The sequence below is a fragment of the Mytilus edulis genome, unplaced genomic scaffold (assembly GCF_963676685.1).
Source record: "Mytilus edulis unplaced genomic scaffold, xbMytEdul2.2 SCAFFOLD_804, whole genome shotgun sequence".
Taxonomy (NCBI): Eukaryota; Metazoa; Mollusca; class Bivalvia; order Mytilida; family Mytilidae; genus Mytilus; species Mytilus edulis.
The window spans coordinates 9,807-22,953 of NW_027267226.1; the positions used below are offsets into that span (position 1 = coordinate 9,807).

The following is a 13,147-nucleotide window of genomic DNA, read 5'->3' on the forward strand; positions in this document are numbered from 1 at the left end:
TTATCCCCAAAAACACAAATTGTTTCTTGCCAGACACTCGCCGTGAAAAGACAATCTTTTGGTTTTGAAATTTCCTACATGAGGCATTTGTCTCAATGTAGTTAAGGCCCTGTAATGAATGTGAGTTAAGGGTTCCTGACACACATACTTTTAGTATTTAAAGATTTGGGAGTGTTTCCCGTTTTATTTTTGGAAAAAGATGAATTTTGTGAAGAATCCGGTGTCATATCATACTTTCGAATAGACCTTCTGAGTTATTTATTTTCAATACATTGTAAGTCAGCTTTTTTTTTCAAACTACCACAGAACAAACCATTTATTTTTGTGATTATCAAGGTTGAGTTATTCATCTTCAAAATCCTCCTGTCCCCCCCCCCCCCCCCCCCCCCCCAGAATATCAAATGGTCGTCCCTTGAGAGGCTGTGCTTAATTTAAATACGATGAAGACATAATGCTTCAATGAGTTTAAATGAATTCTGGCATGTCAGTAACTGATAGTAGTCCTTTTTTTTTTTAACTTATTTTCATCACTGTCATTTTGCTTAGTTTCGGACTCGGAAATATTTTGAATTGAATTGATTGTGCTTTTTTCGTTAATTTTATTCCACATTGGCTAGATGTATAGAGATTCGCTTAGATGTCAAAGAACACGAGTAATCCGCCGCATTTCTGTTTCTGCCCGAAGTAACTCTTTGTAAGTGTTTTAAAAGTTCGATTCATTTGTGTGTTTCGGAGTTAAGTATGGCGTCAATTTTGTTGAACTTGTGTACATTATTGTTTTGGCGTCAGCTTCATTTTGCCTCTAGGTGTGGGAGTTTCTCCACGCATTGAAGACCCATTATTGGTCTAGAGCCGTTTTCTGCTTTTCAATCGGGTTGCTATCTTTTTAGACAATTTCCCTGTTCCATCATCTATACTACCCTGGTTCAGGGACAATAAAGACTCAACAGAGGCCATCACGAATCAGATGTTGTGTCATTGTTACGTTTTCTGCAAATCCCTTCATTCGACATCCTTTTGTATTCCGTTTGATTAATGATAACGTATATCAGCAAGTTGCATTTCTTATCAAGATTTTTGATTATCTAACTAGAAATTTGACCTCAACATGTTATAACGATGTCACGAAGAGCACGTATAGTCTGGATGTTGTCTTTTTTTTTCTAGACATACACATACCGCCGAACTAGGTCTAGCTTTATCGCCAACAAAGGAAACACTCTCTTACATTGTAAAATAAAATAGTATTCATGATAAAAATCTCGTTTATCTCGACTTTTTTAGTTTACGAATTCTCTGTACAATTCTATATTTTATTGAATTTGACCAAAACACAAAAAGGCTAAATATAATCATTCACATAAGAAGATAGCTGAAACTTTCATGTTTGTTGATCTAATATCTAGAGTGTTTTGTTAATCAATATTTGTTTTTAAAGCTTCTATTTTAATTTTATAGTTTTAAATGAAAAGCAAAAAGGAGAAAAAACAAGAAAAAAAGGTTGTCATTTCAGGCTTATCAATGTATTTTGCATTTTACACCTATGTTTATCAGGACAGTCATGTTGTTTGGCCAGCAGGGTTAGCGGATGAAACTATTAATACTAGCTAGATACCCAAATAATGATTGTCACCAAGTTTTGTTAAATACAAATTTAAAGTACAGTAACTATCAGAGTAGAAATTATATTTTATTGACGCCGACATGCGAATATATGTTTATATAACTACATGTATGTGTAAACAATAAATATAAATTTACGTACAGCATGAAGACATGTTCCCTTTACATAATATAACTCAACTTTAAAACTGAATATATCAAATATCCGTCGTTTGAAGTAAGAAATGTAATTTTTTTTTAAGCCCCACCTACGATAGTAGAAGGACATTATGTTTTCTGGTCTGTGCGTTCGTTCGTCCGTCCGTCCGTTCGTTCGTCCGTCTGTCCCGCTTCAGGTTAAAGTTTTTGGTCAAGTTAGTTTTTGATTAAGTTGAAGTCCAATCGACTTCAAACTTGGTACACATGTTCCCTATGATATGATCTTTCTAATTTTAAAGCCAAATTAGAGATTTTATTCCAATTTCACGGTCCACTGAACATAGAAAATGATAGTGCGAGTGGGGCATTCGTGTACTGAGGACACATTCTTGTTCTATATGAAACGAAACAAGTGTTTTAATAACATGTACAAATTGAAAGAAATCTCTATTTTTAAGTTTACATTTGAACTCGACCCCTTCATTGTCGAATATACACTTACATGTTAACCATTGCATCATTTTATCATCAATATTTCTTTTGAAAATCTTCAAAAACTGAAAAGTCTTTTACATCAATCTTAACTTCAAAATACATAAATAAACACACAAAAACTCCAAAGCAATTATATATGTTATAAAGTATTCAAAACATGTTCAAATAATATCAAATGTGCTGCATAAGCTGTTAGTAACATCCACCCTTTGGGTCCGGAGGACTTTGCACCACTTGGTATTGTATCACATATTCGGGATAACATTTTGCATCATCATACACAACAAATTCTCTTTGGGGAAACTCTCCAACAACAGAATCGAAAAAGTCCTTATGCTGAGTGCAAATTCCATTACAGAAGGATTTGCAAGGAGGTCTTTTCAAATCAGTCATGTGTGTTTTCGTTGTAAAGACATCACCTAAACACACTCTCATAACAAAAATTGTACATACTCCTTTTCTTTCTGTAAGATATAATGCAATTTCGGAATAAATATATGAATTTCGTTTTGACTTGAGTTACTGACTATCTTAAAACAGAACAGATACTAGTGGTAAGTCTTTATAACAAATCAGAAAAAAAATTAATAATACACAAATTACGCATGCTGTTAAATTTTCTATAGTTTTAGTCGTTATGCAGACAACATTGTTTTCAGTTGAAACTGGAAGTCAAGTTTGTAATGACTGTTAGTTGTTTTAATGAATTCACGTTTTATTAGATACAAAAACAGATTAATGTTCATCCTAATTAACAGCTATCAAATTCAGACATCAAAAACATCCCCGAATCCCGCATGATAATTTTAACACAAACAATCACAACTTTCTGCGTCCTAGTAAATAGATTTCCATGTGGTCTTTTCATTTGTATAAAAACTATTCCAGTAAAAACAAGTTTTGAAATCACTATCACGAAAAACAAATTACCATTTGGGTGGGTTGGAAATAGTTGAAAAATAATATCAATCTCAGCGTTCTTTTCCCGATTTTGACTCTTACATAAGTTTTCGTTATTATATTGCCATCAGCAATTCAGATTTCGTATTGGTAGTAGATATAATAATTCTAATTGAGATCCATAACTAGTAGCATTATCGCAAGTTTAATGGCTTTTTATATTGCGTATTTTTAGATGTCAGTAGACTTGTCTTGATACTTTGAACGTACGCATTCATTGTGGGTTTTATCGCATGACCTAATTTGCAACACATTGGCTTCTGTCCAATAGGACATATGAGATCACCCATGGTTTTTGTTTGTTTTTGTTCATGTCAATCAGTCTTAAGTTATCTGTGTGGTATTTTGTAGATTGGTGTCTACTTGTAATTTGTATTTTTGTTATTTATCGTTTATGCCATCTTTTTGAAGGTGTCTCATTGAGTTTTGTTTGTTTTTTGGTATCATCCGTCTCTTTTATTTAAGAAATAATTATCAGTTGAATACCTGTATACTGGGCAGATAAGTTAGCCTCTTCTGCTGAGTAGACACCAGCTCCAAGCCAGAGAGATTTAAAATTCATAGCTGCCAGTCTTAGATCGAATCCATTGTGAAGAAGAACATTTACTCTATCCTTCTTTGTTCCATGGAAGAGATAAACCTCGTTTAAGTCCGAGTCTAATAGGTTTGCAATTTGTCGGTTGGCATACTGCATTGTCAGAGATGGTCCCCGAGATCCGGGTGTATTGGCTAAAGATTTGCATGGTCCAGTTGCAATTGCTCTACTATACAGTCTTTGACACTCTTGAAAGTATTCTTCATATAGTTTTAAATTTTCATTTCTCATAACAGAGACTACTTCAGCCCCGTCAAGTTGAATTGTGCTCAGAAATAGATGCTCTATGTCGTCTGAAATTCTTTGGTCTGGTTTAACGAGCTTATAATGATTGGTTCCCTGCATTGAAATCCAGTCCTTTATTGTTTTATCGCACGTGAAATGACTCCAATTAGTAGGCGGCCGAGGGTTTTCATTGTATTTATAACGAAAGTAAGCCTTTGATCCTCTTTTTGGAACAGCCATGGAAAGAAAATTCGAGCATGGAACTGCTGCAAATGTATAATATAATTTTAATTCTAAAACAAAATTCAACCAGCTTTAGTATTGTTTTGCAGTATGAATGAAAGTTCGACAATAATTTCGCTAATACGTTTACAATACTTTTTAATAATCCCAAATTGCAATATAAACTTTGACATTCAACCACCTTTAAAGTTGCATTTTTGATGAACGATCACACGAATGTTTGATCATCTTTATTTTTATTTCAGTAGACATAATGCTTTTGAAATCAGATTATTCATATACGATATAACACTATTTTGCTTATTCTTGCAAAGTATCATATATCAAGTATTATCATACCTCGGCCTGTTGACAGTTCATTCCTGTAAGCCTTTAAAACAGAAAATAGTGTTCATAATGGATTGATCCAATAGTATCAGCAGTTATATACTAATTAATCAAATTTTGACATGTTCTTTCTGATTTTGGTTTCAAGCTCCAGGAATTACATTCAAGAAAAAAATGTATAAAAGGACCCACAAACGAATAGACAAACAACAGTATACAAAACACAACATAAAAAACTAACGTATCATCAATAAGAACCCAACCAAATACTGCGGTCCATGTGCATATTCCTCATGTAGCACCTTTCGTGTTGCTCTTGTAAGTCTTATTTGGCAGAACACATTCTGGGAAAAGGCAACGGGGTTGTAGTTACGACAATTGGAATATATCCGTCGTTTTTTTGTTAAACAGATATTCTATTACGGTTAACAAACTCGTGATGGAGTTCGTAAAATTTACATAGGGTTGATCTCAAATTCACAACAAGTTAGTACAATTTGTTTTTACCTGTACACACCCGCTACATCGCAGGTCCGTTACTTAATAAAATTCTAATTCGACCAGGAACTTGTTAATTATAACTCATTTTAATTAGGTAGAAAACAAAAGGTCCTAGAATGGTGTAATTTTTAACAACACAAAGGTCATACATTAGTTATATATAAAGTTGAAAGCTTTGATTAGTCGTCTTTACGTCATGCTGACAAACACATTGGACCTTTTTATTTAACTAGCATTCATGTATATGCTGTTTCAATCACTTCCTTACCTGTACCACACATACTTCCTGTTTCTTTTTACATTTAAGCTCTTCGACGTTACATTAGGCAATTAAGGCATCACCGAAGTTATAAAATATCAAAATATACATCTAGTGCAGAAAAATTGGTACAGTATTTTGAACATACTGGTATTTATGAAGGTGTTACATGTACGGTAGATTACCAAGCGAGGGAAAACAAATATTACCACGACTTTTGTCGTGCCTAATCAACCTAACACATTCATTCAAAGGCAATATTTTTTTTTATCATACTGAATGCCTTATGATTTAAGTGCGCATATGTTATTATAAGGACAATTGTAAAATAAAAATAGTCAGAAGGGGAAAAAGTAGTCATATTTTGTGCAAAGAAAAAAATAGTTTAGCCTTAACTTATTCATTTCACATTGTGACGCCTATATACTCATAACCAAGGCTTTATTTATTCCTAAATTTTTCATTGTTTTATTAATCCGGACAATTTATTTTCAATGTTGTCACTTTTCATGGCGACACGACCACTCTGACGTTTTGTATACATACGCCAACATGTGTGGTACGTTGTTATTGTTAATATAAATAATATAAAAAAGTTCTTTGATCCTAATTTTTGAAAGAAATTTATTTATAATGAATGGCAATAAATATTTTGAATTTATTGAACCATAAAATTAATTTTGACTCTTCACACTTTCCGCGGATTATTCAATGTGAAGAGTCAAAAATGATTTTATGGTTCAATAAATTCCAAATAAATAATAGCCATTCATTAAGTATAATAAATTATAGAAACCGCATACTAAGCAACAAAAGCGTTTTTACATTAAACTTTTTACTCGAGATTACCTTTTGGATGCTCGACCAGGAAGGATTACCTCCATATACAACAACTCTAATGTCAGTGATCGATGTTCGAGGATGTTTATGAATAAAGTCTGTAATTGCTCTAATAAAAATAGAGGCTGCAATATCAGACGGAAACTTTAGGATACCTGTACCTAGTGCTGGAAATGCAATACTTTCCGATCCGTATTTATTTGCTACTGTGAGGCACCTTGTTACAAATGTGAGCAAAATCTGTAAAATGAAAGGAGAAATGTATATGTGAGTTAAACATGCTAATAGGGCAACAATGGCGAGAGCATGATAAGCATATAAGTTGAGCCACTTGGTTTACATAGATCACGATATACATATACTTTAGAAAAACACCTCAAGAGTGTACACTCAGACATGTCTCACCTGCTTTACTTTACATTATTAAATTCAAGTAAAGTCTGTAATAATGTCACGCACGTTGTTCCTACAACCCCTATGATTTAAACAGAATCTTCGAAATTTCCTCCGCAAAACAAAATAAAATGTTAACAAACACTAACCACTATAAAAACTAATTCAGTATATGTTTTCCTTTATGTTCTTATAGCTCTTGGTCATATGTTTAGTAATATCTAGTATATTTGAGGATTAAAATAAGAAAGCTATGTGAAAAAAACGGATGTCCAACGTTACATTTTTAAACAACTGTTTTATCTCTTATGTATAGTGATCCTATTTCTTATTATCTGATCTTCCAGAAACTTGACAGAAGCAACGAAGTGTGTCAGTTCTCCGTTAAATTAAAGCCGTTCTTTTGCGAATTTCGTTAGAGTCGGTGGCTGCATATTAAGCTGGAATAAGAAAAATGTCCGATGACGTTTTTCGTTGACTTAACGGCTGAAAGGTAGTTTTATAAGTAGACATAGCTAAAAATGTCTAAAAAATGTGCAATAACTATAACATTTACCGAAAGAACAAACATTTGCCTCATTGTTCGTGAGTTCAAAAATTGTAGATTCTATAAAACCATCTCTACACAAACGTTTTTCAAGCGGTATTATGTCCAAGTTGATATTTCATTTGTCCAAGCAATTAATCCGGGTTTTTTACCTGATATTTCAAAAGTAATTTATAATTTACCAAAACAAAAGTTAGATACACGAACAGTACATACAGTCTAGATTATTTTTTATTAACTGCATGTTTGGGTCTGACAGGATTTAAATGCTACGAAACATTACAAAACGGTAGCCATTTTGTGCAAACGTCGAAAAACGTCGAAAAATCCAAACAAACGCTTTTTTTTCGACGTTTCATATGCAAAATTTGTTCCATCGTATATTCCTGATACTTGAAATGAATCGCGTTGTGAAATTTAAAAAAAAAAATTTGGTTGGCGAAAAAAACCACGGTGCATGTTGTGCATGAAACGGAGGTAACTGAAAGACTTGTCGCAAACAGCGACAAAAACAGTTTCATTGAATTAATGCAACCCCGTATTATACGGACGATTAAGGAGAAGATTAGTACATTTTAAAAGCAAGCAACTTCAAATGACTGGGAAAATAATTTTCAAGATCGGGTTATAGTAATTTTATTTAATGGTTGTATTTCGACAAGTAATGTGTCAAGCAAATTTTTAATACAATTCAATTCAAAGTGATCAAGGGTAAATATGTTTTTATTTACTTGCACAGTGTCGGATATATTTGTATTAGGGTTGAATCAAGATATGAAAAATTTACAATGACAAATGATATGCACCATGCAATTTTAGCAACCTGCGATTAAAGTTTTGTTATTCATTTATTGAATACCGTATACTTCAGTCCCATTTTTCCTTCCTTCAAGTTCATTACTTACGACAATACAACATTTTCAAAAGGTGAATTAAGGGTAAAAATTATTTAATCGATTTCAACAACTTGAGGTAAATAAATTCATGGTAAATAGACATCACAAAATTAATAGAGACAGATTTAAAATCAACCAACTACAGGCAAATGAAACCTACAAATTGAGTAAATGTACGTCAAAAGTTTCAGAAAACTTTCTTTGACGTCGTGGTGGTGTAACGTCGTGTTGTAGGAACATCGTGCGCAACATTAATACGAGAGTATAAAAAACATGTTTCAAAAAAATACACCACACAGTATCAAAGGTTCATGTAAAGGAAATCGAGGTAAACCATAAATGAGGTCCAGGCCAAATGAACTCTGCCAGATGTCATGTAGGTAATGAAATTATTCCATATATAAAAACATAGTTAACCGCTTACTTTAAGTATCTGAGAAAAACTAACTCAACAATGAAAACTTAACATTGACTAACGAACAATTGATCAGGTTCAAGTCAGATCAATACTACCAGAAAGGCATGTGCACCTTTTCAAGGACTATTGCCATATGTTAAACTGCAGAATATACGTACCATGCCATCTATTAACAAGGCATGAAGTATCCAGGTCTTCTACCTTCTGAGCATAAACCTTAGCCTTATACAAATAGTTTACGCCGCAGCCAATGCGTGGGGATTGTGACCCCATGTCCTGAATTCCGCGATTTTCATCGCAGGCGAGACAAAGTCATAATTAATTAGCTGTTTGTTTTTACTCACTTTTTCTGGTCGATCATTTCTGCCATTTGCAGGTAAAATCGAGGACTTTTCCGTGGTATACTTTTTTACAACCCAATCCATAGCCATTGGTTACAGCAAATTCCACCATTTTTCAAGCCATTTGGATAATTATTATCGAGTTCCGTTTGTATGTTCCGCCCTGCGGTATTTAATATTTCTGTTGCCAGTCCCGACGTCTTTTTAAGCTGCAGCGAATGTGAACAGGTGTGAACTAGAACGTCTACCTGTAAAGAAGAGTTTGGTAGGAAATTAACATTTGGGACCTGGATATAACACTGTTGTTTGTTAATTTACATGTATGTCTTGTTGTATTTGAAATGTCTTCTGTTTTAAATTAATCTACTAATAGTTTTATCAATTTGAAATTTAAATTTGATTGGAATACCGAAAGGTCGTTTCCTACAATTTCAAGTGAATATAATATTAATTTAAATACAATTCGTTCATTTAAGAAGGACAAAAAAAACCCCAAGTAAATAGGCACAAGGGTACACCCCGACAGTATGGCCTTTTAAACATTTTTGATTCGAGCGTCACTGATGAGTCTTTTGTAAACGAAACGCGCGTCTGGCGTAAATATAAAATTGTAATCCTAGCTAGCTGGTATCTATGATGAGTTTATTTATTAACTAAGATAAAAATCACTTTGATAATAATTAACAAATTTAAAGCCATGTTTACCTGTTCCTGTGTTAGATCTCCTACTAATACTTTTATATGACTATTTCCAATTTTCGTACTTCCAGGGGTTTTCAATGTGATCTTATTAGCCTCATTTCCTGTAAAATGAAATGGGAAAATGTTTAGGTAGTTAGAAGCTCTTAATTAGTCATTCCTTTATTTATTTAGTCGTATGCTATTCTAATGTGTAGTCATATATAGATATAGGTGTGAGTGCCAAGGAGACAACTCTCCTTCCACATAACGATTCATAAAAGTAAACCATTATAGGTCAATGTACGGCCTTGGCTCACACCGACAAAAAAGCTATAAACGGGCCCCAAAATTACTAGTGTAAAACCATTCAAACGGGAAAACCAACGGTCTAGTCTATATAAAAAACGAGAAACGAGAAACACGTATAAATTACATGAACAAACGACAACTACTGTACATCAGAATCCTGAAGACAGGTGCAAACATTTGCAGCAGTATTAAACGTGTTAATGGTACCAAACCTTCTCCCTTTTTCTGAAACAATAGTATAACATCAAACATAGAAAAACACGATAAAATATCAATTCTTCTAGATTTTCTACTCCATTTTGTTTCCGTATCTTAGAAGATATTCTCTAGAGTGTAACATAAATCGTATATGGTTTTGTAACTGGATCACTCAGGTCATTTCTGAGTTTTAGAACTTAACCGGTATTTTAGTGAATGCAAATAAGTCTTGCATCAATTTTGTTAAAAATATATAATAATTAAAAATATATGAATCATTAATTTTAGAGGGTTCTTGATTTTAGCATTTTTTGGATGCAAGAGAGTGAGAACAAATAATTAATGCTACAATTTAATTAGATGCGTTAATAAATTGCAATGTGATCGTTATTTACCTTGATAATGCAGTAAAGGTTATAATACCTTTTGGTACACACATGTAAAACGAACATACCTATTCGTCTTGCTCTTTCTCTTGCAGCTGCCACAAATGTCTGAAAAGTACGAAGAAATCCATGTGTTGTTGTTTTTGTTTTTGTTTTTTTTAATCGTTTTCATAGTCATTAATGATGCTTGTGATAAATAAAAACAAGGATTTATTTTATACCCTTTAATTCCTTTGCAAAACGAAAATGAACCAAAGTGTAGACAGGCCAAGGAAAAAATTATACTCCCAAAAAGTACTCAAAATAAACATACAAAAGGGACGAATATTAGAAAATAAGAAATAAGTGTTTACTTGAAAAAACCCGAAAAAAATCCCATAAGAAAACAAAAAAAAAAAGACAAAAAATAAACATGATAAAGGAATGAAATGAAAAAAGGAAAAGAAAACAATAAATGAATAATAACTAATGATGTAATACCAGTGTTCACAAGACCACCCAATGAATACCAGACTGAAACAAATCTCATCAGGCAGACTCAAAAGATCCAGCTTTACATTAGAGACAAGAGCCTTGACCAACCAATGAATACCAGGCTGAAAACAACTCTCATGAGACAGACTAAAAAGATCCAGCTTTACATAAGAGACAAGAGCATAACAATGAAAACACGAGGAAGCGCCACCTAAATATATCGAGCCAACAGCTTTCACAATGAATAACAACCCGTGTGAAGATAAACTTAGAAATGTCACTATCCAGACCTCAGTTCCGCTCAATACCACTAAAGATGAACAGACTAGAAATGTTAAGAAAACACTGAAAATGAGTATGCTTAAAAAAAACCTGGGTAACAGTATAGATGGGTCAGCCGCACATGCAAAAGTGAGGGGCTGGTATATACATTAGGTATCCAAATGGAGAGCAACAATCAGAGCAATACCAACAAGCCTACATTGTTCCAACTACAAAGCTAAGAAGAAGCCCTTACTTATGCTGCAAACTCCATCAAAAACAAAATCGATAACACAACTCGAGCAGTACTCCTGATTGATGCCCTCTCTGTGCCACAAGCTTTTGAAGATCGACAAGCTACCTCAACTCCAACAAGTTTTATACAACATCAAAATTCTGACAACAGTAGTTCAGTGGATCCCTTCACATTGTGGAGTTTGGGGTAATGAACAAGCCGATAAATTAGCAAAGTATGGTGCTGAACAACAACAGGAAGAAAATCCAGTCTGCTTTACAGAGATGAAGACTACCACCAACAAGCCAGTTACCATCAGCTAACAAGATCTGAACAAACCACTATATTTAGACTGAGGACAAGACACAACAGGCTCAACCAAATTCTATACAGTCATGAAAGTTGTGCCATCTCCAATGTGACATTCTGGAAAGCAGAGCAGGATACGACACACCTCTTACGGTCATGCATGATCGATCAGGCATTGAAAGATAAGATATGGCACCCAGAAACACCACTCAAAGGGACGCTGTACGGACCAGTGGATTCCCTACAGAAAATTTGTTGAGGAGACTGATATTCAAGTGTAAAGGCGACGATAAGAAGAAGAAGCTATTTAAATTGAAGTGTAAAGAAATGAAATGCGTTAAGCACTGGTAATTGAAATATATTGATGAATTGTGTTTCGGGTGGTAGCTATAGTAAACAAGAATGTGTCCAAAGTACACGGATGCCCCACTCTTATTATCATTTTCCATGTTCAGTGGACCATGAAAATGGGGTCAAAAGTTTTAACTTTGTTTTATAATAAGAAAGATCATATCATAAGGAACATGTGTATTAAGTTTTAAGTTGATTGGACTTCCGCTTCATCAAGAACTACCTTGACCAAAAACTTTAACCTGAAGTGGGACGAACGGACGGACAGACGGACGGACGAACGGACGGACGGACGAACAGACGAACAGACGGAAAGACGCACAGACCAGAAAACATAATGCCCCTCTACTATCGTAGGTGGGGCATAAAAATAAAATAAAGTCAAAATAAAGGGTATTTAATTTATCCCATGAACAATACCTGATACATTTGATCTTGGTAAACAACACATACAACCAATTCTATGTTCGTCGATGGGTTCTGCACATTGTATCTTTTTTACAGTATCAAACAGTGAGTTTGCTACAAAATTTGGTTCGTAATTCAGTCCACCAGTTCCAAGAGCAGGAAAGGCAATGGACTGCAAACTCAAACTGTCAGTTTCCTTCAGACATTCATATACGGCTGCATGTATATTCTTTAATAGATAATTAGTATTAATGCATTATATTTCAGGAAAAAATGGAAGAGTTAGATACGGATATGCGGGGTATCGAATGCAACACAACGAAACAAATAAACAAAACCATAAAGAGGTCAACGTGCATATGGTTTCAACAATAGTGGGGTGTTTCAAACAAAATGCATATATATATGCTTAACTTGAATTATTCCAAACCATAAAATTAATTGAAGATCTATTATTTCGTCATAAGATGTTTATATAATATACACATGGAAAAAAGTATTGCAACACCAAATTGAAATTAAATTAAAAAAACACTCTTTATTTTTGTGTGATATACTTTGTTGAAATAGAACTAGTTAAACATTATTTAAATATCACCTGAGTTTAATCAATAAATAGACAATAATAGTGGCATTGACTTGACATATCATCGATATAAGGATGAGGCTAAGAAACCGGGGAAATATGAGGCTGTGCCGAGCTTTTTCCCGTTTCGGGTCAAATCCTTATATCG

General features: G+C 33.8%; 1 pseudogene; it reads right to left on the bottom strand.

Moving 5' to 3' along the window:
- Positions 1 to 1,619: 1,619 nt before the first annotated feature.
- Positions 1,620 to 12,640, bottom strand: LOC139505028 (protein mono-ADP-ribosyltransferase PARP15-like; annotated as a pseudogene).
- Positions 12,641 to 13,147: the final 507 nt, after the last annotated feature.